The 27981-nt window shown below is 40.5% G+C and overlaps 2 non-coding genes across 2 annotated transcripts; both read right to left on the bottom strand.

Moving 5' to 3' along the window:
• Positions 1-17313: 17313 nt before the first annotated feature.
• trnaw-cca (transfer RNA tryptophan (anticodon CCA)) lies at positions 17314-17385 on the bottom strand. The gene has a single exon. It is a non-coding gene; the product is annotated as a tRNA-Trp (tRNA).
• A 476-nt stretch (positions 17386-17861) lies between these two features.
• On the bottom strand, positions 17862-17933 carry trnaw-cca (transfer RNA tryptophan (anticodon CCA)). Its single transcript has one exon. It is a non-coding gene; the product is annotated as a tRNA-Trp (tRNA).
• Positions 17934-27981: the final 10048 nt, after the last annotated feature.

Genomic DNA, 27981 nt, shown 5'->3' with positions numbered 1-27981 from the left:
GGGGCCCGGATTTGAACCCATGACCTCTGCACTGTGAGGCGGATGTGCCAACCAGTCGACCACCATGCTGCCCTTTACTGCAAATAATATAACTTGGTTTATCCACCTTTGACAGCAACACAGTGACAGGCACAACAATTAAATGATAATCGATTAGCTAGCAGAACATACAATTAATCAGTGTATCCACCTTTTGCCATTCATACAACAGATTAACTTTCTATTCATCTAAAGGCTCAGGCCCAGATTTTACAAAGTTGAAACAAAACAGCCAGTAAATGAGTCGAGCAAGGGAGAGGATGAGAAAAAACAAAATCCAACCTGAAGAGTGGCAATATTTGTGCCTCCCTGCTAAACTATTTTCCTTGCGCCACCTAGGGAAGACAAAATAAACACAGCGAAAAGCCGACTGAGAGAAAATCGTCAATTGTAACAGAGATGCCATCAATCCGTTGCAAGCACGAATAAAGTGCTACATTTTTTACATGTTTTAAATGAAGAAATTTAGCCCAGTATTTTCCAAATATAAATCTAAGGCCAATATAAAGGCCAATATAAAGCATGATAAAAATATGTTGGATAGGTATAAACTGCTGTAATTAAGCCAAATTTCCCAAACAGATATTTCTGTGTGGGAACCTTTTCCCTGCTCCTCGTGGGTGATTTCATTTTGTATTCGTGTGTTTGACTGTTTGGCTTGTTCAGTCAACAGTTGGAAGTGCACTGGCGATTGTGATTATCCTGTTTTTCCCACTTCATTTAAGCAGCGGCATATCTTCGGCTTGCTCCTAAGTCAGCTTTTGGCTTACATTATAAAGCAATAAAATTCAACCAAGTGACAGCCCTAACTAAAAAACAACACATACACTGAATAAAAGGTGTGATGAGTACCCAGAGAAAACCCACACAGGCACAGGGAGAAAATGCAAACTCCACATAGGAAGGCCGGATTCAAACCCATGACCTCTGCAATGTGAGGCGGACGAGCTAACCAGTCGATCACCGTGCCCCCACATACAAACAAACCAATAAAGGCTATATGGGGCGGCCCAGTGGTCCAGTAGTTAGTGCGTCGACCTCACAGTGCAGAGGTCTTGGGTTCAATCCCCGGTCCGGCCTCCCTGTGTGGAGTTTGCATGTTCTCCCCAGGCCTACGTGGGTTTTCTCCGGGTACTCCGGTTTCCTCCCTCATTCCAAAAAACATGCATGGCAGGCTGATTGAACACTCAAAATTGTCCCTTGGTGTGAGTGTGAGGGCGAATGGTTGTTCATTTCTGTGTGCCCTGCGATTGGCTGGCAACCGGTTAAGGGTGTCCCCCGCCTACTGCCCGAAGACAGCTGGGACAGGCTCCAGCACCCCCACAACCCTTGTGAGGATAAAGTGGATCGGAAAATGAATGAATGAAAATGAATGAATGAATAAAGGCTACATGTCTATGGGCACACTTCAGGGCTAGAAATTGTCACACTGCTCACCTTGTCATCACCCATTAGTCAGTCTCTGGCCAGGCTTTTGGCCCCGTACTAGAATGGGACAAGGTGAGAATTGGCTCAATTGCATTGAACAGAACCGACTCCAAACAGACTGATTCTCCTGCAATTCCTGTTCGGGTATTTTGGTGATTATGGGATCTGTTTGATTTCATTTCAGTGTTTTTCCCAATAGATTTCTTCAATATTATTTGTAATATTTTTGTTATGGTGAATACAGTGAAATGATGAAATGCGTTAAGCAATCCATATTTATGATTAACAATGTCCAACCATCCATCATTTTCTATCCTGCTTATGCTTACGAAGGTCACCTTGAGCCTATCCCAGCTGACTTTGGGCAAAAGGCGGACTACACCCTGGACTGGTTGGAAGTTGGTCAAAGGGCACATGTAAAGACAGACAACCATTCAGACTCTTGTGATTAAGGCCGACATAAATACATGGACTTAAGTTGACAAAGATGCATTCACACTGTTATGGAGTAAGAACTGAATGCACACTGCCTGCACAGCAGTCAGGCAAATGTACCACTATACAGTCTCTCCAATGTGCAATGGAAAAAAAAAAGGTAATGTTAGTCATTTTTAACATTTCCAAAGATGCATGGACCCATCACCGCTCTCGACCTGTGCAAATTAAAGTAGAGGACACAAGCCCAGTTTTGGTGTGTAAAAGCATTCACTCATTTGTAAGGAAATTGAAAAGAAAGGTTGACTCATGAGCCAGCATGTGAAAGCAAATCCGCTTGAGTTCATTAACACGTGTGACAAAGCATGTGACACGCATGCACACGCACAAACTGTTGTGGCCGTGTTTGCGTTTTGATTCTAACGCGAAAAGGCACTTCCACACCCATATATTTACCTTCTAAAAATAAAGTCATGACGTCAAACGACCGTTATTTCAGCTGGTCAGATAACAGTCGCCCCTCCCTGCCTCAAACACACTCGATAACTGTAGCGTGAAAAAAAAATTAGAAGCATCAAAATGTTGCTCAGTAAACAAGTGCCAAACAGGGACTAAGATGTGACTGCATCTAACTTTATATTCCAATGATGTAGCCAGTCACCGAATGCAAATGATTCATTTCTGTACACTCTCCTCCTGAAGAGAAAACTCTGAATGGACATCCAATATGCTTGCGCAAATCCCTTTCTCATTCCATTTTGAAGCATGCGTCTGCATCATTTCTGTTGCTATGGATTGAAAAAGAGCCACGCGTTTCCTCAATCACATTTCTTCCAGAGTCACCTACTCCTACTGTACCCACATGAAGGTATAAACACGTACGCCATTGCCACCGATTTACTCATTAAAGCCCAAAGTGAAGAAACGCACATTTCAGATTAATGCCTTGATAAGTATTCACAGCACATAAAACTCTCTGCAGTCAGGCTTAGATATGAGTCATAGTCTAGAGTGGTAGGAGGGCACATTAACAGACTGACTTTTTATTGCCACTCGGCTGAAAACAAATATCTCAGACAACTTGACAAATGACCGAGGAACAATAATTAGGCAGTGACTAATGAAAGAAAATGTTAGGTAACGCGTATACAGTAGCTTGCAAATGGTTAATAGACAATACATACAACACACAGTCAATATCTTATTGACCGTGGATAAAATAACCCCACATGACATTGTGCTATTTAATTAAATACAAAAAGTCAAATACATTTATGAACTGCTCAGGCAACTGTTATAAGTGCCATTTTAACATTTGCAGTATAAAAAGTTCATCGCCGGATAATGAGATGAAACAAAACTAAATTAAAGTAAAACTACTCACCTTTTATTGACGAGGGACATAGTGTGACGCATGGCAAATGAGTGACGCGGTGGCAGTCGTGCACAGGGGGATTATTGTCTGTGCCTGCGAAGTGGGTCTCTTCTCATGAACCTATTACTCGCAGTGCCGAGCCCTGCCACGATTAGTGAAAAAAAATCCCCCCCCTTCCAAAATGTGTAGAATTGCCGATCTTTATGGTTTAAGTATGTCAAAAACTAAGATCCTAAAACACTTGAAAGGTCCCGTGTCATCCAAATCACTTTTTTTCGCCACTGTTTTATGCATACCAAAGGTAAAAATGAATCTGCAACATGGTTTAAGTTTGACGACTATTCGGTTTGTCAATTGTTTGCAAGTGTCGAAAAGCTTGCAAAATGAGGAGATGGAATTTTAGCATTGTTGTGTTGCAGATTCACTCCTCGGTTTTCAGGTACCCGCCCACTTGGTGGTTGCTACTGGAAACATGGCTGAACGGCTTTGCATCACTTGTCAACTTCGGAGGAGTTGAGGAAAGAACGGTTTCAATTTATTTTGGGAGAAATTCAATAGCATGTCGGGACCAGACTTGTACTGTTTTGTGCTGTGCTATGCACGTTGCCTAGAAGTTGATTTCGGCTTTCACACGCTAAAAATACACTTTTGGATTTCAGGTGACACGGGTAGACACACCAAGCCGTACAAACACAGTATGCATATATTGTGTTTTAAAACAATACGTAACCATATCTATAATTTATATTGACCCATGGAAGCAGACTCCTTCGCCAAAATGCACACAAGTGATCCGCCGGACACATTCAGTGAATGGGGGCAAGTCAGACTCAAAATAGCCACACCTCTCCTTTATTCTTGCCAATGTCACCTTTCTGTTGCCCGTTTCTTCCTCTTTTTATGGTTTATTAATTGTGAAGAAGTACAATACTCTCCATCTGCGGTCTCAAAAGCTTACAGGGGCTCAACGTTCAAGGCATCCATGTTGCTCATTGAGTGGGTGTGTGTCATCATCACTTTGTGAATTGCCGACAAAGCCGGCAAAGACATTGAGACATTGCCAGCTACAATTCAGAGAAAAGCTGTTTTCAAGATTCAATTTGAGGGGAACAATACAATATATACTACCTCTTTATTTATATAGTGTTTTCACAACAGATGCAGCTGCAACAAAGTGCTCTCCAGAACATTTGGCATGAAATAACAATAATACAAGTGAACAAATCAGAGATCAGTATTTACATATCGAATATTAATGAGAAATCACCCTGTTCAAGATACCAGGTGTTTTTAACTTAAATTACTTGAAATTGGGTATCATGGGCATTTGTCACACACATTCAAAGGACAAAAAAAGAACAGCAAAATGTTATTTCAAAATATTTGGAATAGGACCTTTAAAAATCATTTCAAACTGATGTTAAAAAGACCTACACATGGCTTGATTTTGAAAAAAGGGCAGACCATAGGTTCATCGACCGACTCTGTCATTTTCACCAACAACCCAAGTGAAGCTCCTCCCGCAAAGAAGTTGATCTCTCAATTGAGATGGATCAAATTAACACACCTCCGCCAATAGGTGGGGGTTTGCTGTAGATTGATTTGATTCTTTTATTAAAAACGCCAGTCCATTGTTGTCGTAGCCATGCGATAGTGCTCTGATGAAGGACAATTCTATCTTCTCCTTAATTGCAAATTTGCAACCTCTAGCATGACATCACAAAACCACACACACACACACACACACACACACACACACACACACACACACACACACACACACACACACACACACACACACACACACACACACAAAGTACTGTAGAAAAGCAAGCCACCCTGGCAGAGTTAATACATTCTGTTTAAGATAAATTGAGGTATTTGCTGATGTCATGCTGCTTGGTCATAATTTCAGGACTTTTTGGGGAACTTCTGAGCCACTGCATATTTTTCCTGAAACATTTTTGCTTGCACTCCAAATAAAATGACTTTAGAAATATTGGTCTTATCCTATTAAGCCTGACGAGAAATCAATCCAACCGTGGCAAGTCAGGCTGCGGAACACGTGCAAAAGCCCTGTTCATCATGCAATGGCCCACGTCAAACTGAGGGGTCACTCACTCCCCAACAATAGACGTCAGCCAGTCGAAACCAGTGTTGCACGGGCATATTATGGGACAGGACTACTTCCCTACTACCCCAGAATTGGGGCACAAACGTACTGGATGTAGTTCTCACATCCATAAAGCAAGCCCAGGAGCACCAGGACTCGAAAGAGATGGCTTTTCATCAGCTGATGTAAAATATCTGGAATGCCGAACACGCTGCGGTTTTATTACTCCCCACGCTTGGCCCCGACGTCTGTTGACTTAAGAACACAGTTGCCAGAGCCCAACCTTTGACCTAAATGTATCTGACAATCGTAAATGTTAAAAAAGTTCAATATTTACGATCAAGCATGTGTACGGTCAACACTAAGAATGTCTGTGCAACAAAAAGTGTGATCGGTACGTGAAACAGACGCGGAGTGAATATTTGTAACGTGAATTTCCCAAGTAAGCCACCATAATATAAATGACGTGGAGACGAATTTTCAACTTCGACATCATTAACTCAACTCAACTGTATTTATAGAGAACTGTAGCGAACTGTAGAGAACTTATAGAGAACAGCCATCGCTGTATACAAAGTGCTGTACATGGAGTGAATATCATATATACAAAAAAATAAATAGAAAATTAACAACGAAGACAGTAGAAAGCACGAAACAGTAAAACTAAAATGAAGTCTGAGTCATGCCGAGTCAATGGCCAAAGAATACAAATGAGTTTTGAGATGAGTTTTAACGATAGGCAGCGGCAGCAATGGAACTTGCCAAATGTTCAGTGGGAGGTCATTCCAAAGAGGAGAACCAGCGATGGAAAAGGCTCGATCCCCTCCGAGCCTCCGCTTAGTTCTTGGTACTTCTAATAATGTCTGGTCCGCAGACTTGAGGCACCGGGCAGGGGTGTAGGGCATAAGCGGCCATTATTGCTTTGTCTTCTTATGCTACTGCTTATCTTTCTTGTTTTGTATTTTCTAACCATCTCTCACAGGTCAGTCTCTGTAGTATGTAGATGTTTGATGTGCTGTGTTGGTCCTATCAAACACAGCATGCACGATAGCTATTATAATGTCTATATTTCAATTCATATTTAAACACAGAGTAAAACTTTAAAAGGACTCAGTGGCGTGTTGACCTCTGCTAAGCTTGAAGTCCAAAGAATTGCGGGAAAAAAAGTTTACGATGTGGCCAGCAGTTTCTGTCCACGTCATTCAACGCGACGGTACTTTGAAAAGAAGACAGTGGTTAACAGGTAACAAAAGGTTCTGTCTCAAAGTTTGCATGCTACTTTATGTTTTGCGGACAGTGAGAATGTACTCAAGTCTAGATCAGTGGTTCTTAACCTTGTTAGAGGTGCCGAACCCAACCAGTTCATATGCACATTCACCGAACCCTTCATTAATGAAAAACCAAAATATGACTTTTTACAAATTCAAGACATAAATAAACACACTTATTCAAAACAGAAAAAAGTAAATACAATTTCAAGACATAAATATCAATTTTTTTAATTTTACAATGTACTAACACGACAGTCACACGTTGACGATTGAGCGAACAAAATTTCCCGCAGCACTGATAGGACAAGCAATGAAATGTGATCATCGGCAGCCAGTGACGGCCAAGCAGGCGTGTCATAACTAATTGACATCTTGAGTCGGGTGTGTCTTAACCTCCATGGAAGAGGCTTCGTCCAACCCTTGAGACCGATTCACCGAACCCCTAAGGTTCGATCGAACCCAGGTTAAGAACCACTGGTCGAGATATAATGATTCATAAGAATTGATGGATCGGGATTTTCTACTGCCTTCTCGGAGCAGGGGAAACAGTTCCATCATAAGTGAATTTACAAAATGTTGTGGTTTCTTCATCAGCACACATACAACACTCCTCCACAAATTTGGATGAGAATTGCTTGTGTCATTTTGCATCATCCTAATCATAAACAAACCAACAAACAGTAGTCAAAATAGTACATCTCCTATTGTCCTTACATTTTTCATTTTTGAATCTTTAAAAGTGACCAAGGTGTGCGTACACATGTATAGATCGCTACAGTGATCTGTATTAAAAAAAAAAAAAAAATTATAAACGCATTGTTGTTATGTTGTGATTTTCTAAATATAATAACCTTATTTTCAATGCTACCTTAGGTTGATACCGAACCACAGTTTGATGCCTTATTTATTATCCTTTAAACTACATTTGTGGATGGAACAAGTATCTACGATACGCCCAAATGACACTCACCTTTATTACTGAGCACAGTGACAGTTAGTGCCCGGAATTACCTCCGATACCATGGAAGGACTGCAAGTGACAATGCTCCAGATATTTGAAGAAAGAAACACTGCTTCCGTTTACAGCACAAAGACATAGCCCTGCTGCATCGTCACCCTTTGTTAAGTCTGCTGCATTTTTTGATGACATAGAAAAATGTAAATATTGAAATTTGTCCCAATCCGCTGAGGGACGAAACGCCGAGTCCGGCTAGCGGATGTTTGTTTACATATTTGACATCTGAGAAACATTTTGTGAATGAGTTTAACATAAATATCTTACACCAGCTGGCTGAAGGGAGCCACGGAGGGAGAATTTAGCAAACCCAAATAAAGAAGTCTAGCAGAGTGCTTTCGGTAAATCTTCAATCTGTAAGAGACATTTGACCTTTTTGGGGAAGAACTACTGCGCGTGCCACAACGAGTACTCACGGGTAAGAATTAGGCAAACCCAGACGGCAGCGGCATGAGGCAATTGTTTATCAGATGTTGTGTTGTGTTTACTAAGCTCACTCACAACCATTCACGTAATTTAATATGAGGCGCACACAAATGGTTATTGTGTGTGCTTCAATATATTTTGGATTTTATATTTATAGTGTAATTTTGAAATATGTACCGTACCAGTCAAAAGTTTGGAAAACCTTCAAATTCAAATGGTCTCAAACACCTTAAGGCAGAGGTGTCAAACTCATTTTTGTCGCGGGCCACATTGTAGTTACGGTTTGCCTTGGAGGGCCGTTATGAATTTTGGGAAACCATACAAATGTTTAATCACCTCCACGTATTACATACACAGCACACAACAAATTGATGAATAACTAGTTTTAAATTCAGAAGTCAAGAACAATAACTGTTATTGTGGATTACATATGACAATTTGAAATGTTGGTTCAGACTTTAGCAAGCATCATGGAACTTGACATGCTTGATTTGCTTTTGCGGGCCACATAAAATGATGTGGCGGGCCAGATCTGGCCCCCGGGCCTTGACTTTGACACCATGCCTTAAGAGGTCAAGAAATTCAAGCTATTAACACTTGATAATGCACAGCAGTGACCTGAGAATCAATCCATGGTTGATGCGTGTTCCAGAGTGGCCTGCGGAAATACCAAATTGTACAAAGCTCTTATCTGGGCAAACTGCTTGGAAGAATCTAAATTGCAAAACACATTCCTTTTTGGGAAACATATTTTGGTTTACCAAACAATTACATCAATATCTCTTTAGAATGGCGATGACTTAAGTATTAACTGACAATTGAGGCAATTTTTGAATAATTAAAAATAAGGCTAAATTCCAGAATGAGAGGACTTTTTACATCCTGACTGTTAAACTTTAAATAATCCACATACCAAATATTAAAATATGCGGTTTCAAAGGAAATTGACTTGTCCTGAGAACAAATAAAAAAATAAAAAAAAACAAAAAAACTGGAGTACCCCTAAAATGTCGTTTTTCTCTTGTCCCACACCTCTTATGACATAAGTTGAATCTCAAATCAAACAGTTCAAATGAAATTTAAATGATTTAAAAATATATATATAATTTGTTTCATTGCTGTCTCTTCTTACTGTGGAAACATTTGTTGTAATGAACACTATTTTAAATGTGTGTTCCATGACATACACGCAACATTGTTCGCATTACCTTTTTAGCACGGTAGATGAAGGAGATGGCGGCCCGGTGGTCGGCCCGGTGGGCCAGTGGTTAGCGTGTCGACCTCACAGTGCAGAGTTAGTGTTCAATTCCAGCCTGCGTGGGTTTTCTCCGGGTACTCCGGTTTCCTCCAACATGGCAGGCTGAGTGAACACTCTAAATTGTCCCAAGGTGTGAGTGTGAGTGTGGATGGTTGTTTGTCTGTGTGTGCCCTGCGATTGGCTGGCAACCGGTTCAGGGTGTCCCCCGCCGACTGCCCGAAGACAGCTGGTATTGGCTCCAGCACCCCCCGCGACCCTTGTGAGGATAAAGCGGATCGGAAAATGAATGAATGAATGAAGATGAAGGGGAAAGCAGTGAATCGCATGAATAAAGTTTGATTGATCGATTGATGATACGCTAGACTGGACGTCATCAAACATTGACCCAAAAGAATCTCATTCTCCCTCATGCAACCCTGTGATGAATAAAGTTTGATTGATCGATTGATGATACGCTGGACTGGGACGTCATCAAACATTTTTCCAAAAGAATCTCATTCTCCCTCATGCAACCCTGAAATGCATATGCTCAAAATAAGACAATTCTTTTAAAAAATGTTTCTCTCTGCCATGATTTTGTTTCTATTACGGACAATTGTCGAAATCGTTGACTTTGTCAATTCGTAGTCTCGACTAAACTTCCTCTAGGTGACTCCCTTTCGAAAGTGAGAGACAATTTCGGCCTTCACAGACAGTGAGTTTCGCTCCCGTTTACCAGACATGTTTTCAGACCATTGGGTGGCACTACCGCACAACGGTACCCTTACATTCCGGAATGTCTTTCCATACTTATCTGTCATGTCCTCGTTTATCGTAGTTGCTTGTTATTGATGATACAAGGGTAGCCTGTACTACCAGAGACAAACTCCTTGTGTGTTCAACATACTTGGCCAATAAAGATGATTCTGATTCTGATATGCTCAGACCGAGCTGTGCCTCCTGAAGTACAAGAATGTATGAGTCGATCAGTAGTGTTGCTCAGCAATGGAGGGGAATCCCGCACTGTACATTTTGTTCATAACCAAGGTCACGGCGGCAGCGAGCTTCCCCTTTTTCGTTCATTGCAGCAAAGGCATTTTCACTATTTTGTGGGAAAAATCTGGACGTTATAATGAAGTTTATGTTATAAAGGTGTTCGTCCTAAGTAAAATTGGCAAATGGAAAATGAATTACGTGAAATCAGGACTTTGAAAAGTGAACGTTATAGGGGTGAAATTGTAAACCATGTATGTTGAAACGAGGTTAGACTAGTTGTCCAAAAAAATTTGATTACTGGGATTCTTATCATTTCGACCAGATTGCTTTATTTAAAAACACTGCATGATCACACGTTGTGGATTGTTTTCTTCTAAGAGTAGTAACAATATTTTGTTAGTCATTGAGAGCTACGAGGAATGCAGAGTGATAATTGTCTAAGACCAAATGCGGCTTCGCCATTGCTCCCGCCATACTGTGTTGCAGTGCTATAATAAAAAGAACATCTGTAATCCATTTGAGTGTCAGTGATGTTTTGAAGCAACAGTGATGCTTCAAATTGCCACACTCAGTTGTGGCCCGTGTCTCTCTCTCTCTCTGTCTCTCACACACACACACACACACACACACACACAAATACTTTGACCCAAACACACACACACACACACACACACACACACACACACACACACACACACACATGATATATATATATATATATATATACACACTGCTCAAAAAAATAAAGGGAACACTTGAAGTTAAATTGTGCTGTTTAACGCACACATACACATACACACACACACACACACACACACACACACACACACACACACACACACACACACACACACACACACAAAACACATCTTATTTAGCTGAATGAAATCAAATTGCTTCATGTTAAAATGTACCGTCCTTGATTCGCATTGCACCCCATTTATTGAGATGTGAATTTGTATTTACAGCAATGCCTTGCAACACAAGTGATCCGACTTCTAAGTTTTTTGTTTTGTTTTGTTTTTGTTTGTTTTTTTTTTTGGTATGAGCTCTTGTTCCACAAATAATTTTTCACTGACTTTCAAGCAACATATCAAGGTACTAAGGAATATTTGGGCAGCGAAGTCAACTCAACTCATTTCACAACAAGCCACAGTTTGGAAGATGGTGATTAATTCTTCATACAAAATATGCTTCAAACAGTTAACTGCCACTGTCAGTGTAGTAGTGTAGATGTTGACTCTCAAAGTAAACATAAGCAAATAGAATAATGTGTTGTGTGGGCAAAACAACCACACAACTTTGGCTTTGCTAGCAGCCTAATGCAAAAACTCATTATAAAATGCTAACACATAGCATCAAGTCATAACTTTGACAAATGATGCATTGACACATGTAAGCAGACTACTGTGTACAACAATTCTCTCATGCACGTTTTCATTATCATCTCCGAAAACACGTAGTTTTTGCAGTTTTTATTGAGTTACTTCCATTAATTGTGAAAGTCTTCCTTTGTGTCTTCATTTTTTATATTATACTGCACAATGGTGGCCAAGTCACATTGAAGATTTTACATTCTATTCAATGACATTGTTATAATAGTGAAAATTATACGGTGTTGCTTTACTTATTAAAAGAAACGATACATTATTATTATTTTTTTTTTTTTTTGCTGGCATTTTGGGGAGGCTGTCTCTCAGCTTAATGGCATTTCCAGTCTTTGCAATAGGGAGAAAAAAAAGATACGAGCAATATGACTTCAGAGCGTGAGCACAGAACGGATGAAACTCCTCTCTCAAGGCACCATTGCATATCCATAATTGTCGGGCATGAGGACCTGGAGCTGCAACATTAAAGCTGTGAATAAAACAAGGTCCTTGTAGCTCTAGAGCGCGAGAGGATGTAATATGTCTTAATGCCTGGAACTTCAGAGGTGCACAAGGCCTCATTAACTCCCTAAATGCCTCAGGCTTTCCACTGTTCTCACCTTCTACTCACTGCTGACCTATGACTCACCAACCCCTTTAGACTAAAGCTTGATTAAATTACTTTAAACACAGAGCATCACAGGTTGAAGGTTGTTTATCATTGCCTTCTCTTCCCGCAAATGACGTATATGTGACTCGGAACATGCCTGGCCGAATACCTCCCATACCTCACATTTCTCGAGGATGATGTACAAAACGACAAGATCCTTGTTACGTGAGATTTGCCAGCCTGTTTTGCAAGCTTGGCCAATGCGCCAGTATGACGGAACACTGTTTTTTTTTTTTTTTATGTGCACCGGAGCAGTCACTCCATTCAGATCAGGAAGTGGTGGAGGAATAGAACACAGCTGTAAAATCGGATTATTTGTTCAAGTAAATCCTTGGTGCAGTGCTGATACATTGATCTTGGGGATAGTTCAGTCTCATTCATTGTAGATTTAATGACCTCCATGGCACATTGTAATCAGTGTTTCCTTTTTCAGTTGTTCATTTCAAAATCCCATTGAAATGTCACACCTGTGAGTGCGACCGGGTTCTTTAAACAAAAATGAATCACTCTGTCGAAGCCACGAGGAATGAAGACGACTGATTTATGGCAACAGAGCTGAGGCTCAGCATGATGAAACAAGGGAAACAGACCTTTGCAAGTCACTTTAGTTTCCTCGGTTTGCAGAGGTTTTCATCTCAGCCACAATAACTGCACTTGCTTATATCCAAGCCTCACTTCAGCTGATGACTCATCTCCCTGCCTTATTAGAGCCAGCGGCACTCGCTCTCCTTTGTTGGACTACGGGTTCGCTGCGCGTGCTGCACACACCTTATAATGAAATTGGGCTCGGAACGATAAAGAGGGCAGCAGATTGATTGTAAGCTGTCTTAATGTATCTATCAATGTGGCATTTTGACATCATGGGTTTGAATTGTTCTCACGAAAAGGAGTTGCATAAAAGAGCTTTGATTTGAGATTAAAAAAAAACCTGTGGAAAAATGCAATTGTACTGTGTACAGGATATCACAATTGGGTCAATATGTTTGGGCACCATGCTCAAAATTCTGCCTGAAATATATTTTCACAAAGTCTGATATGGTTAGTGGTATTTTATGTTGGCCTGCCACGTGATCTTGATAGTACGAAAATCACAGTGATGACTTCCAACTTTCATTTTTCTGTGAAATGAATTCAAATGACATGAATCCTTTCCGGGTGGCCCGGGGGGGTCGACTGGTTAGCGCGTCGGCCTCACAATGCAGAGGTGCAGGGTTCGGTTCCGGCTACATTTGATTTACAAGGTCCCAAAAGGAATTCTTGAATGAGTTTGGGTGAAGAACTGCACCCAAGCCTGAGCTCATCACCATCAAATGCCTGTGGGAAGAACTGGAACAGGGACTGTAAACCAAGCCCCCTAAACTTTTAGCTACATAAAGTGAGAGTAAGTTAGAGCTGCTCTGCCCTCTAGTGTCCCAAAATGGCTTAAAATTAATTGTCATGCTTAACCCCCCTCTCGGTTTATGTTGAAATATTCATGTGTGCACATTTCTAAAGTGGCTTACAGCTGTTTGCTGATGCCCTGTATACGGTACTTTCAGTCCATCACCACCTGCGTGTGCACTGAACCCAGTATGTTCACACATAAAAACACACACACACACACGCACACGCACACGCACACACACACACACACACACACACACACACACACACTTTTTGTTCTGCTCCTTTATGATTTAATCAGGAAGTGTTGGCAGGAACCAAATGGTCAGGCCAGATATGAGTCAGCCAGGCTGCAGTTTGGTGAGCTGAGGTGAGAATAATACTTGGCTTGTAAGGAAGGCAGAGCTGTGGCCAAATCCCAGACATTAAGGTGAGAGGATCAAAAAAAAAAAAAAAAAAAAATTCCATTCTGAGCACTGTATTTTGGGAAATTGCTCATCCCCCACACCCCCAACTCACCACCACCAACAGCCATAAAATCAAAGAATGCTTGGAATGCACAAGGGCTCCTACCTCGAGAAACACACCATTAATTGTCCTCATTGAAATGTTTAACATTCGGAAAGTCTCTGACCTTTGAAATGAACAGTTTTGTTCCATATAAAGACAAATACAGACATGTTGATGTGTTTCCTTCATCCGGAATTCTGGGTCTGACTACACTTTAACCTTCCCTGCTCGATGTTATGGCAAAATGCATGTAAATTTGCTTCGGCATACATTACCATGACATGCATACATCATATCAACATGAGTGATGTTCCTCACTTGTAACATTGGCTCTTACATTCCTTCCATTTTGAGCAACTTGACAGCAGTGTTTTCCATGTCTGTGTTTAGTCTCTCCTCATGTCTTTATTTTCAAATAGGACAGAAAAGGTCATCTTAATTATAAAGCTATTTAATACTGTAAAACTGTAGACTGCAGTTTGCCGAGTGTCATTAGTTGGTGATGAGGCGCCACATTTAAACAAAGCTATTTTCATCCCAATTTTTTTCAAGACAATTTTTGAATTGATGCTCCAAATCTTGTATCTCTGGTTGATAGCCAGTTAAAAGTCATTGTTTTTATTATTTGCTTTAGCCATCATGCATTAGGCATTTTTAACTACAGTCCAAAAGCGATCCAGACGTAATGCTTAATGAATGAAAATATTCCAATGTAAAAGGCAATATATGTATTTCTAAAAACGTTCTTTTTTTCTCTTATTTTTGTTGGGGGGGGATCAATGTCACTGCAAGAGCGGCAGCCTTAATCAGCATCCCCAGCCCATGATGGCACAGCTGCCAAATGATTCTAATATATTTATTATATTATATATTTTGTTGCTGAGAACCCGCTCTAACCCGCTGAGCCCAAATATTAGCCCTTATTGCACTCACCAAGTTTGCTCAGTTTAAGCCGATGCCCACAGAAGCCCAGAAGAAACTGACGAGGAACCCAGTACCATTGCCTACTTCTAGCCCATGCCCACTTGGTTACCAAGCAGCCCGCATGTAGCCTACATGGGTTACAACTGGGTTGGCTAGGTTATAAAAGTGTGGAGAAAAAGTGAAATGTAATTAACTATTTCAGAATGTGGTGATGAAATGTCATCATGACACGGGCCGCTTGTGAGGAGATGACAATTGAAGAAAAAGAGGATGACGCATGCATGAGCTACATATTGAATGATGGACAGAAGTGCAAGGATATTAGGGTGAGAGGAAAGGTTGTGCATGTGTGAAGCAGCCAAGCACATCTGACCATTAGCAAAAGGTGTGAGATTGACTGCTCCCAATGTTCTTTTGCTTGTACTTTGTAACAGCCTTTAAAATATACTTTACAGTGAGCTTACTGTTCCATTATAGTGTAAGAAGTGCACATCAGTGGAGAAATCTCTGAAATACCGTTTTTTTTCCTCCTCGATTTTGGGAGAAAGAAAAAAAAATCATCTTGACCCGAAAACTCGATTAATTGATTCAAGCAATTCATCATCGATCCTTTATGTTACTGCTTTAAGATATTCCTATAGTGGTTATGAAAGTTTCAGACCAAAGAAGTGAATTACTATCGAAGTAAAAATATATATTTTTTTGTTTAATGAAGAATGAAACGGTGTCTGATCTTGATTAAACATTGAATTGTGCACGGCAGTCGTAAGAGAGGAGATTCCTGCAGTTGTATCAATATATTGCCTTAACAGCAGTTGCTGTATAAATATGTCGTTGGGCTCCTGAGTGTGAAATTATGCATCCAAGTATTTTATTTATTTATTTTTATTTGAGCAACCTATTTCTAAAAACGTGTCTGTAAGTAAGCCATTCAATTATGCAAATTTAAATAATGCTGCTCCTACATAGGTTTGGTTTCTCCAGCCATGATTTGGCTCCCATACACTGTTTATTGTTGCATGCGCCACGAAAAACGACACTTACATTGTAATTTGGTGGCTTGGTGATGAAGTGCCACCTCAGCGAGTAAATAAGCAGCCAATGCTTTTTTTGTGTGTTTACGGGCATTTTACTTCTCTTTGAATGTGAAGTTCAGATTCAACACTCAAAGCTCTTCCAGCCTTGCTTGTTACAGTAATGCAAAACCAAACTTGCTCCAGAGTGACCAGGGAATGGTCTGCATGGGACACATCCACAGCCCCAACACAGTTTGACTTAAAATAACACGGTTTTGGTTTCTATTGCATTGCACCTACACGTGATGCAAATCAACAAATAGTCAGCCCTGTTAAGCGTTTTTAATGTTTTAATCCTCCTGACAAATGACACTGGAGACTATGTGTGTCTGATGTTGGATTTGAAACAGTGGATCACAGTATTCTGTTTGCTCATTTGAAGCACCTGCTGGGCCTTAATGGTAGCGCCCTTGATTGATTTAGGTTCTATTTAGCTGACGGAGCTTTTTTTGGTAGCTTTGGTTGCTCTGAGTCACAAATTTCCCCACTGTCGTGTGGTGTTCCACAGGGTTCAATTCTGGGGCCTCTGCTGTTCTCACCATACCACAGGCCGCACGTTTGATGTGTCTGCTTTTGGGATCCGCTTAATTGACACATTTGCATTGGTCAACATGTAAAATTCTGCAAGTTTAAGCGGTGTGGCCGACAAAATTAATCTTAACCTGACGTGATTTGAACACGCAACCTTCTGATCTGGAGGCAGATGTGCTACCGTTGTGCCACAGAGTCACATTGTTTTGACTTGTTTTTGGACAAGGGCCACGAGTGGCTCTCGTCCAAAAACAAGTCAAAACTCGGAATTTACACATTGGTGGCCTCACAGATTGTCTGAAAGTGTAGGAGGCATTACTATCAGGGTACCATTGTACTTATTTCACGTTCATATCCACTGGGCAAGATTGTACGAAATTACAAGTGGGCCAGTTTTGACCACAGGGCGTAAGTTTGACGTGTCAGCTTTCGGGATCCACAAAATTGACACAGTGGCATTGTTCAACATGTACTGTAATTCTGCAAATTTTAGCTAGTGTGGCCTACAAAACACACCTGACCCTGACGTGATTTGAACACGCAACCTTCTGATCTGGAGTCAGACGCGCTACCGTTGCGCCACAGAGTCTCACAGAAATCAGTCTATCCGTCGTACATTATATTACAGTTATTATTCCAAACGTGACCATGGAAATACTGCTCTGGACACTGGAGGTTACATAATGGGTAGAAAGTAAATACAAATAAATTATTTTGATTTTGAATCAAACTTATATAGATATATTTTAGTTCTCACCGCCCCGACTGTGGCCATAATTTCACTCCCTATCATTGTGGAGTGACAACTGTCACGTAGTTTCGTTTTTTACAGGTTGGTGGCCTAACAGAATGTCTGAAAGTGTCATAGACATAACTACAAGGGTACCGTAGTAGTTATTTCACTTTCAAATACATTGGGCCAGATTGTACGAAATGACAAGTGGGCCTGTTTTGACCGAATGTCATAAATTTGATGTGTCTGCTTTTGCGATCAGCTGAATTGACACATTTGCTTTGTTGAACATGTAGTTCATGTTTTAGCTCACGGGGCCTACAAAACATGTCTGACCCTGACGTGATTTGAACACGCAACCTTCTGATCTGGAGTCAGACGCGCTACCGTTGCGCCACAGAGTCACACCTACGGCAGTCAATCCGCCGGACATTATATCACATTTGCTATTCCAAAAGTGCTCATGGAAATACTACAGTATGTGCCCTGCGATTGATTGGGATCAGGTCCATCGGTGTCTTGTCCCTAAATGCATTTTGATGCTGATTTAAAAATTGTCTTTCCTTTTTATTGAACACATCAGGTCTTGGAAATATTTCCTTTCAGGCAGTAGGCAAGCTACACCCTGAACTGGTTGCCAGCCAATCGCAGGGCAAGACAAGTAACCATTCGCTCACACACTCACACCTAGGGACAATTTCCAGTGTTCCATTTACCTGCTACACATGTTTTTTGGAATGTGGAAGGAAACCGGAGTACCCGGAAAAAAACCCACGCGGGCACCTCTGCACTGTGAGGCGGATGTGCTAACCACTGTACCTCTATCATGTTTTAAGTTTGTCCTATAAATGATTGCACAATATGGATTTTACGATGCATTGTAATTTATAGCTGTGACATTTCAGGAAAAAAATTCCACCTGTCTCTGAATCTAATTAATAAATATCACAAAATATATTACTGAATGACATATTATATTATTGTTATTGAATCAGCGCAAAAAAATAACATCTACAGCGGTTTACCTGTATCTCTGACCATCCATCCATTCTGCAGTTGAGTAAATGAGCAATAGGCCACCCGCGATTTGGTGCTTGACGAATACATGAAATTTCAAAATTATCCATACATGTAATAATAATTACTTTGAAAGCGAGGAGAGCAAATGAAGCACTTTCAGTTGTCATACATATGCATAGCTAAACAGTTTTTAGCCTGATTAAAATCAGGGTGGAGTCAGTGTTACACCTAATCAGCTTAAAAATGAACAGCATTTTTAGATTAGTAAGGTCTGACAGGTCCTACCTTTGAGACAGAAATACATACTGTTGATACATACATCACAAACACATGTGCCATGACCTCGTGTGACATACGGCACGTTCCTCTGACATGGGTGGATACTTTTGGGTCGTGGGATGCAGGTCATCAATTATGAGACACAAATACATACACCTTGGGCAAATTGACAACCGAGTAGCCCTCCATGATGCAATTATAAAATCGAACTCATTAAGTTAAATGTGCAAGAGAATAAACTTTTATTATTGAGTTTGGAATTATGTTTCCAGACAACCTCTTACCCAATGTTACAGCTCCTTCAAGTGTTCATTCCAATGTCTCATCATACACTTGCCTTCTTTGCTGTGTGTTTCTTTGCCTCATGATTCCTTTATTAAGAGCATCTCATTAAACACACAAGCGCCTCAAGGTCTTTAGGAAAGCCTTGCTTAATATACTGGCAGAAATATGTGCACTGGAGACTTCCATTGATGCGATTCAACCCTCTGATGTCTCTCATTGAGGACATTGACTTAGAAATTATTCATTGGTTTTTTTTTTTTCCACAAGACTTGTAGGAAAGAAATACTATAAGCCATGATTAACTGTGGTTCTCCTTTTCACTGGTGAGCTACATTTATTATAGATTTAACATTTTGATTTTCTGGAAACACAATATCTCAATTTAGCTTTATTGTAGTGTATATGTAGTGTTTGAATTGATGTGTGTATTCTGCCCATATTTAGTCTTGCAAGTATTAACGTTCTCATGTCCGCAGTGAAAGTCTGTTTTGTAGCCAGATGTGTCCTTGAAGCACACTACCTCATCAGATAGTCGAAGGAATATGCCAGTTGATACAAGCTAAGAATCGGTTTAGGAGAAAAGAAAGTCCTGATGCCACACCATAAGTTTCGGTACCACCCTTCTGATAATATAAATATGATGTGAATCCCTTGCTTCTTTGCACTCCTGACCACCGCAGCCATTGTCTGTAAACTGCGGGTGCCCGGAATATTCTGTTATTAAAAGCTTCGAAGGTACTGTTCATCGACTCCAGCCTGTATTTGGACAGCCAACAGTCTCACAATCTGAAATTCAACGAACACGCAGAGGAAAGAAGCCCACTTTCCTCCGACAGAATGTATTTTTTTGTCTGGATGGTTCACTCAATTTAGCTTTTCTGGATTTTCTGGATCTTCCACATCAAATCGTTGGAGGTCATTGGACTCCAAAAAGGGCCACATGTAAAAGAAGTCATACTAAATTTGTAATATATTGTATAAAAAGGTTTGCATCTAAATCATAAAAAAGAGCATATTCTCAGAAAATCACTTGTTTAAGAATTAAGAAGTGCATGATGAAGCGCTGTAATGGGGACTTTCTGTCACGTGGGGAGCGGAATGAGGACCGAGAAGCAGGCACGCACGGAAATTGATCAGTCTTTATCTATGAAAATACAAGGTAACTACAGAGAGCAGGGCTGGATGCAGAAGAAAGGGAAGCCAGCTGACACTCTGACTGGGAGAAAGCTCGACATACTGACCACATGTCACTGAGTAATCCAAGTTTATATACTGGCAGAGATCAGGCCCATATGACCAAATAAAGGCCCAAAGCATAAAAGAGGCACAGCAACTGCATAGCAACTGAAACATTGAGGAGGAACAAAGAGTCACAGCACTTTTACTCTCTTATATTCTGAGCCTCCCTCAAAAACTGACAAAAACGACACCAATAGTACCTCAAGCTCAGTTTGTGATTGTCACATGACCAAACCTAAAAAAAAAAAAAAACAACAGGTGAACCGTGATTGGTCGTTTCCTGTCGCGCAGGGAACAAATCTGCGCCTTGTTTGAGTGGGCATGTACAGTTACGTACAGGCATGTACAAAGCCTCTGAGTCATGTCAGCTCTTTTTCGGCATGCAGAGAAACCTTCTCTCCCACGCATGTCTTTTCCGCAATATGACTGCCAATATGGCTGTATTCATTTATTATTATTATTATTTTTGTATGAATACAGTATTTTGGAAAACCCCGCAAAGCACTGAAGCCGCAAAACGTGAAGAGTGAAGTGGCGAAGGATTACTGTAATGCAAAAAGATGCAGCGAAGCAGATGTTGAGTGAAATGTTTTCTTTTCAATATGTTCTATTTGGATTGACAGTCTAAACACGGTTTTAGGATTAATTTCATGTTCCTGGAGTAATAATTAATCAGATTAATCTACCCACCCCAAATTTTAAGATTGGCTCAAATGACAAAAGATTGGGCTGCGTCACAGTTGCATGTTGTGCACTACCCTACATTCCCATTTTTATAAAGTCCATTAGGATGATGTTAGATTAAAATGTTACGTTGAAGTCTACCTGTTTCAGATGCATGAAAAATGATTACATTTAGTAGGCCTATATAACAACTATATTAACAGTGCATATGTGTGTCACTGCTGAGCATTAAAGTGCATTTCATGAAGCGGAAGATATGATGATTACCGGTAGTTCAGTAATGTAATGTTGCAACAAGTCCAACTTCAGACGTCACACAGAGTCCACCAAAAATTGAATCACAGCCTGTTCTTCGCTAGTGAATCATGGCATGTCTCGTTAAGTACCCAGCCATAGCAAACATTGTGCATGTACTATTAACAAGCGCTAGCACATTATACAGCGCAGGTATTACATATAGGCTAGCAATAAACAAAAGTCGAAACATTTGTTTGAATCTCCAATACGCCTTGATAATAAACTTTCAGGTCATCTCAAATTGCTTTTTCAATTTTGACGGTGAGTTTTTGAAACCCATTAGCTGGGGGCACTTTGGTTTGCAGCGCATTTGAAATTAGTTATTTTCAAAAAACTCCTCCAAGTACGACCGCGCTTGGCTGGCTTTTCTGGCTACGAACAGAGCTGTACCGCTACACTAGTGTGAGTGTGGCGAGTTGTCATTGATTTGTATCACGTGCAAATGCAATGCATTGCGTACAAACCAATAGCGTGTCATAATGCAATATCTTATATGTATATACTCATTCAAGCCCAATCAAAATCCTTCCATCTATCTGAGTGCGATTTATCTATATTGGTGTTTGAAATAATTATAAATTGGAATGAACACAATTCAAAATGAAAGAGTGATGAGGCTTTTTTGCGTAAAAATGTAAGGAGTACAAGTACAAAGTAGGCTGAAAAATAACTACTGAAGTAAAGGTACCTAAAATATTATTTTACTTCAAGACTTGACACGTCTGCATCAATGCAACTGACTTGAATGGTGATCATTAGTTTACAGTACACAACTCCAATGTAGTTGGGATGTTGTGCAAAGTGAAAGTAAAAACAGAATGACTGACACGGCCCCTTCATCCCTACCCTTTCCTTTAGCTTGTGTGTGTGTGTGTGTGGGTGTGTGTGTGTGTGTGTGTCCCTGCAGGATTGGAGAGACGAGTGGTGGCACTGGGAGCAGGTGCAACCTCCAGTTAGTGGCATACTTAAACTGATCCCAAACCTCACCTCGTCGCCAGATCAACGCTCTCAAATTCGAGTTGGTACACCGAGCCAGTTTTGAGTATCTCAGCATATTCTGATTGCGATTTACCCTGTGACTTGTTTCCACAGATTGCTTCTCGCTCCACCTTGCCTGCCAGCCTCACATACTGCACTCAAGTGAGCTTGAAGTACCGTATTTTCCGCACTATAAGGCGCTTCGGAGTATAAGGCGCACCTTCAATGAATGGCCTATTTTAAAACTGTTTTCATATATACGGTGCACCGCATTATAAGGCACATAGAATAGAAGCTACAATAGTGGCTGCGGTTGCGTTATGCATCCACTAGATGGAGCTACGGTAAAGGGAATGCAATGCAATACAATACAATACAGCTTTATTTATATAGAGGCTTCACAACCGCTGCAGCTGTAACACAGCACTTTACAGAACATTTAAAATACTACATCCAAGAAATCAGAATCGTGATCCATATATAAGGCGCGTTGGATTATAAGGTGCACTGTCAGCTTTTGAGAAAATTGAGTGCTTTCAGGTGCGCCTTATAGTGCGGAAAATACGGTAAAACTCGGCTTGCTTCTTTCCACCTTGAACCGTTTGCCTCTGGTGACCACAACCTCCACTATCACCGAGAATAAACTCTTGACTTAAGTTTATCGCCAGTCTTTCCTGCCACTGGAACCTTAACAATATTGCAGTAAATACACGACAAAGACAAGATATTTAAGCTTCAAATTGAAAAGCTTTACTCTTTTTTTATTTTTTGCCCAAATATTCACTCATTTTGAAATTGATGCCTACAACATGTTCCTATAATGCTGGGACAGGGCATGTTTACCACACTGTTATGTCAGCTTTCCTTTGATCGACACTCCATAAGCGTTTGGGAAGGAACGACCATTATTGTCGAAGCTGGGTAGAATTCCTTCCCATTTCCCATTCTTTTTTGATGTGAAACTTTAGTTGTTCAGTTACCATTTGTATGTTCTGAGCTTTATAATTTGCATTGGAAGGCTGGCATAACGAATCAAATTGCACTGTTTTTTGTTTTTTTGTTTTTTTTGGGGGGTTTTGTTGGGGTTGGTGTTGTATTTTTTTATTTTTTTTTTTTAAGGTATTTTTCAAAGTATTTGTTCAACTGGAAAAAAAGTCTAGAGATTACTTATTTTGGTTTATCTTTTTATTTATTTATTTATTTGGTCAACACTACTTATTCATAATAAGTTGGTTGGGACAGGAGTCTTTGGGAAAACCAACTTTTCAATCAGAAATCATACTATACTTTTTTTACCAAGAAATTTAAGTCTGTCTGTCTGTCTGCCTGCCTACCTGCCTGTCTAACCAGGTTTTGTTCAGTCCCTCTCAATTCTTTCGCCTTGCTTGTCACTTTGTCTTGTACTATACGTCTCATGCTTCGCTCCCTATTTTTTTTTTTTTTTTTTTTACACAGTGAGAATAACGGAGTTAATTTTTTTCCATGTTTGACCAATGTAAACCTGGGCCCCCAGTACTCTGCAATCCCTGACAGACTGGATGGCTGGATGTGGGAAAGCCTTTGCAGCTCCAGCTCATTCCTGATGAAAATCTTTGCTGTTCGAGTTCAGTGTGAAGTCACCCATGTCTGCTGGCCCATTCATGGCAATTATTTATGACTTTCTAATTCAACACAGTGAACAAGACAAATAAATATAGCGGTCTTATACCAGACTAAAGCGTGTTTAAACTTTTATGGTGTGTTCCACAAAAATCCTTTCTAGGTAGTAGTGCAAAAACAGTTTCATCAACTGACCTTACCACTCGACGCAAATAGTTGTCTGGGACATTAACAATACCTCTTGCAGATCGGTACAAGGTTCAGTCCAGTTCACAGCTCTATACCATATTCAAACTGGAGAAAAGCTGGACAGTTTCAACTGCTTGGGGAGGCCGACTGGTAAGAAACCTCAATAGTCAACCTCACAAACAAATTCTACTTTGCTTAGCCTAAAAAAGGGACTGCCCCCTCAATCCTATATTAGGGAGATGTTCTACTACTTGAGCTTCAAAAACTCTCTTCTACAGGCTCTTCCACATATACTGCCCTGACTTCTGGTGCTCCGTTTAACACCCAATAATGTGAATTGTGCGCCCTGGTTTGTCTGCCTTCTCTTCACTCATGCAGCCATGTTCACTGGTCTATGTTTATCTTTAAAAGACTCAAAAACACACCCTATCTACGTTCTCTGCTCACCTGCACTCTCCATTCCAGCAGTTTTATAAACTTCTTTGTTTGCAACGTCTGGCCTACTTTTGGTTGAACTTGGGAGAGTGAGCCCCCCAGTAACTGAAGGATTACATGCTGGCTGTGACTTTCCATTGTTGAAGTGCTCTTGGACAAGATACTGCACCCTCATTTGCTCTCAGTGGGTCTGGCAGCACCTTACATGGCCGCAGCTGCCCATTAGTTTATCAATGTATGCGTGAAGGGGTAAAATGTGAGCCTCTGTAAAGCACTTTGGCCACTGCATGGTGTAGATCAAGCGCGAGATGACTGCACTTCACTTACCATTTCTTTTCAGGTTTCTGCCCCAAATGACTGTAATCTGCTGCAACAAATTTTTTTAAAAAGTTGGCGAGAAACACTGCACAAGGCTCGAAATAAGCAGGTTCACGTTGCCGTTTCTGATTCCAAATTTGCATTTTGCGCCCCTACAATGAACACATTGAAGGGCAATACTGCAAACAGAAGTCGATGTGACAAGCGTGATGTTGTGCCGTGTAATCAAAACGAGCCTTGCTCTTCGGCTAAGATCCCCTCTAGCATTCATTTTACCTTGTCTTGGGTCCAATGCAGCCTTTTTACAGTGATATTACTGCTAACGTACCTTACAAACATAATGTTGTCACTGCGGATGGATTGTCTGTGGATTATGACTACCGTTAAATTTTTTACCTTGTTTAATACCACGGTGTCATGGCTACACTAACTTGTCAGGTCTATATTGTTCCTAAAATTTAAAAAAGAAAAAAAAAGAAAAGAAGTCCAACAGGTTGAAAATGAGCTGAAAATTGGTAGGTAATAGTCATTCGCAGGGGTGTCCAAAGGCGGTCATGAAGGGCCGCTGTCCTGCCTGTTTTCCAGCTCTCACAGGAGCAACACACCTGATTCAAATAATCAGGATCGTTCTAATGCTGCTTCACAGCTGGCTGATGAGCCTATCATCTGAATCAGGTGTGTTGCAGCCGAGACAGCTGGAAAACAGGCAGGACGTTGGCTCTCCAGGCCTGGAGCTGGACATGCCTGGCCATGCGTTTGACAACATGTCAACTGCAGACACGGCATTGTTGTCCATCAGTGTTTGCGCTTTCCACTCCCCGACTTGCCAATGCCCTCATAACCCATCAAAGAAAAGAACCCCGATAATGAGCGAAAATGTCGCAGAGCAAATGTAGGATATCGCTGCGACGTACACGCCTTAGCTCAGTTCAGGGCCGCGGCTAGTCATTTGGATGCCAAAGCCGCTTTGTTCTCCTTCTTAACCCTTTCATGCAACCTGATCACCTTATAAGCTGTCCACTGAAGTAACCGCTGTCCCTGAAAGGGGTAAAGCTGTGATAGGATGTGGCTGCTTAAATTACCCTCCTAATATTTTCCACCAAATATTTTAAATATCATCGCTTATCATTTAAAAAATGTGAATTTGAGAGAATTCTCCTATTTCCTGACTTAGCCCTTAAATCCATCTTGAGGTTTGTAATCTAAAAATTGAATCATCTCATCACTTTTATTGTGATTGAGGGGAATCTTAACATTTCAAATAGTTTACCCTTTCCGCCACTTTTATACTCACATCTTAGTGATGAAAAGTGTCACTCGTGTCACTCTCTCCCTTTGATCATATTTAAATATGATCAAATAAATATTGGAGCCATAATTTAGTAACTATGACAGAGTAATGATTATTGAGTAATGGTAAAGTTGTGCAGTTGAACAGTATGCAGAATCCTTTTTCCCTTTTGCATAATATACTGCAATAAATGTCTCAAGGTGGTGTTCTTGACAAAAGTTTAAAAATATGTAAATTGGGGCAATTTGTTCAGGAAGCGAGTTTGTGTTTGTTGGCAGCTCTGCAACTGGTCGTTCGTGATTAAGAGGCAGCGTGGCTCAGTTGGTGGAGTGGTTGTCTCCCAACCCGAAGGTTGCGGGTTTGATCTTCAGCCATTGTGACCATGTTCAAGTGTCCTTGAGCAAGATATTACCCCCAGATGCTCCTGATGCTGCGTCATCAGTGGGTAAATGAGGAAACAGTGTGAAAGTGCTTTGAGTGCCTAAGGTAGGGAAGCACTGTGCAAGTCAAATCCCATTTACCAGTAAGGGAAATCTTATTTTCTCTTTTGTCTTCATAATAGCTCTTGAACCAAGTAAACACCTACTTTATCTAAGTACTTGCCTATCCAACAGAATTTTCAGTCCGCTACTCAAATACTAAAATATTTCTTAGCTGATTCCCTCCACTCAAGTCCCCATGTTATATTGTCATATTTTTATTCTATAATAAAATCTTTGTCTCACATCTTTGGAATTAACCCCAAAAAGTACAAAAATTCAAAAATTGCTACTCAAATGAAGTCAGTGATAAGCAAATCTGATACTCAAAGACAATATGTATTTTGAGTGTGGCTGTCCACAATTGCTGCATGAGTTTTTAGCCGATGAATCTTTGACTCACCATATGCCATATACAGGTATGTAAATACATAACTATATCACACTTTGCAGTTTGTTGCGCATGTACTTATTTTTGCTTTTATTTTGCTTTGGATTGCGCAGCTGTCTGCAGTCGGGCCGGCATTACATATGAGAACCTGTTCTCAATTGCCTTACCTGGATAAATAAAGATTAAATAAATGAATGTTTTTATTTTTGTTTGTTTGTTTCTACTGTATATCAAGGCCAAATCCTCTGTAGTCCATTGGGAATACAATGAAGAGTAATCTGCAAAAAGGAACCACATAGTAATCCATTATGCGTTTAGTATACATTTTTTGAAAGTTGATTTATTTATTTATTTATTTTTTTACAGACAAATGAGGTGCATATTTGATATTAATTAAGGCAAATTTGATGAACCATACTTAATTTCCCCAATAGTATTTAAACTTGACAGTCAGACGCAAGTTATTTTGTTTGCTGAAAGTGCTTTAATAGCAGCCCGTAAAAATAGGCTCTAGAGTCAGAATCCTTAAGCAGCCAATATGTTGCATACAGTGCAAGGCTTTGTTCACTCATCCATGTACTGTACTTTTATTCATTTTCCTCAGATCAGGCCGGCGGTTTTAACTGAGGATGACTGATGCATAGTAATGGCTGTTACTGAATCGGTTGATTGATTTATTGATAGTAACATGTTTTAGTGATTGTGCCCACGCATTGAGAGGGTGTAGTGACTCATATCTTGTTGACATGGAGACCAAAATAGCAGCCAAATGGAAGAGGACATTCAGTTTACCCTTGAGACTTTACACGATGGTGAAGAAAATGGGAAGAGAAAGACTGGCTGAGAAGAGCGACACAAAGAAAGAGAACAGGAGAGGAGAGCTTAGAAAACGATGACGGTTTGTGTTACATAAGCCAACAGTGAATCATGACAACTGATAGAAAATCGTTACTTTTTCTTCTTGGAGA

This window comes from Hippocampus comes, unplaced genomic scaffold, assembly GCF_001891065.2.
Source record: "Hippocampus comes isolate QL1 unplaced genomic scaffold, H_comes_QL1_v1.1 scaffold2, whole genome shotgun sequence".
Classification (NCBI taxonomy): Eukaryota; Metazoa; Chordata; class Actinopteri; order Syngnathiformes; family Syngnathidae; genus Hippocampus; species Hippocampus comes.
Note: the sequence above shows the minus strand (reverse complement) of the source record. Positions and strands in the feature narration are given on the sequence as shown.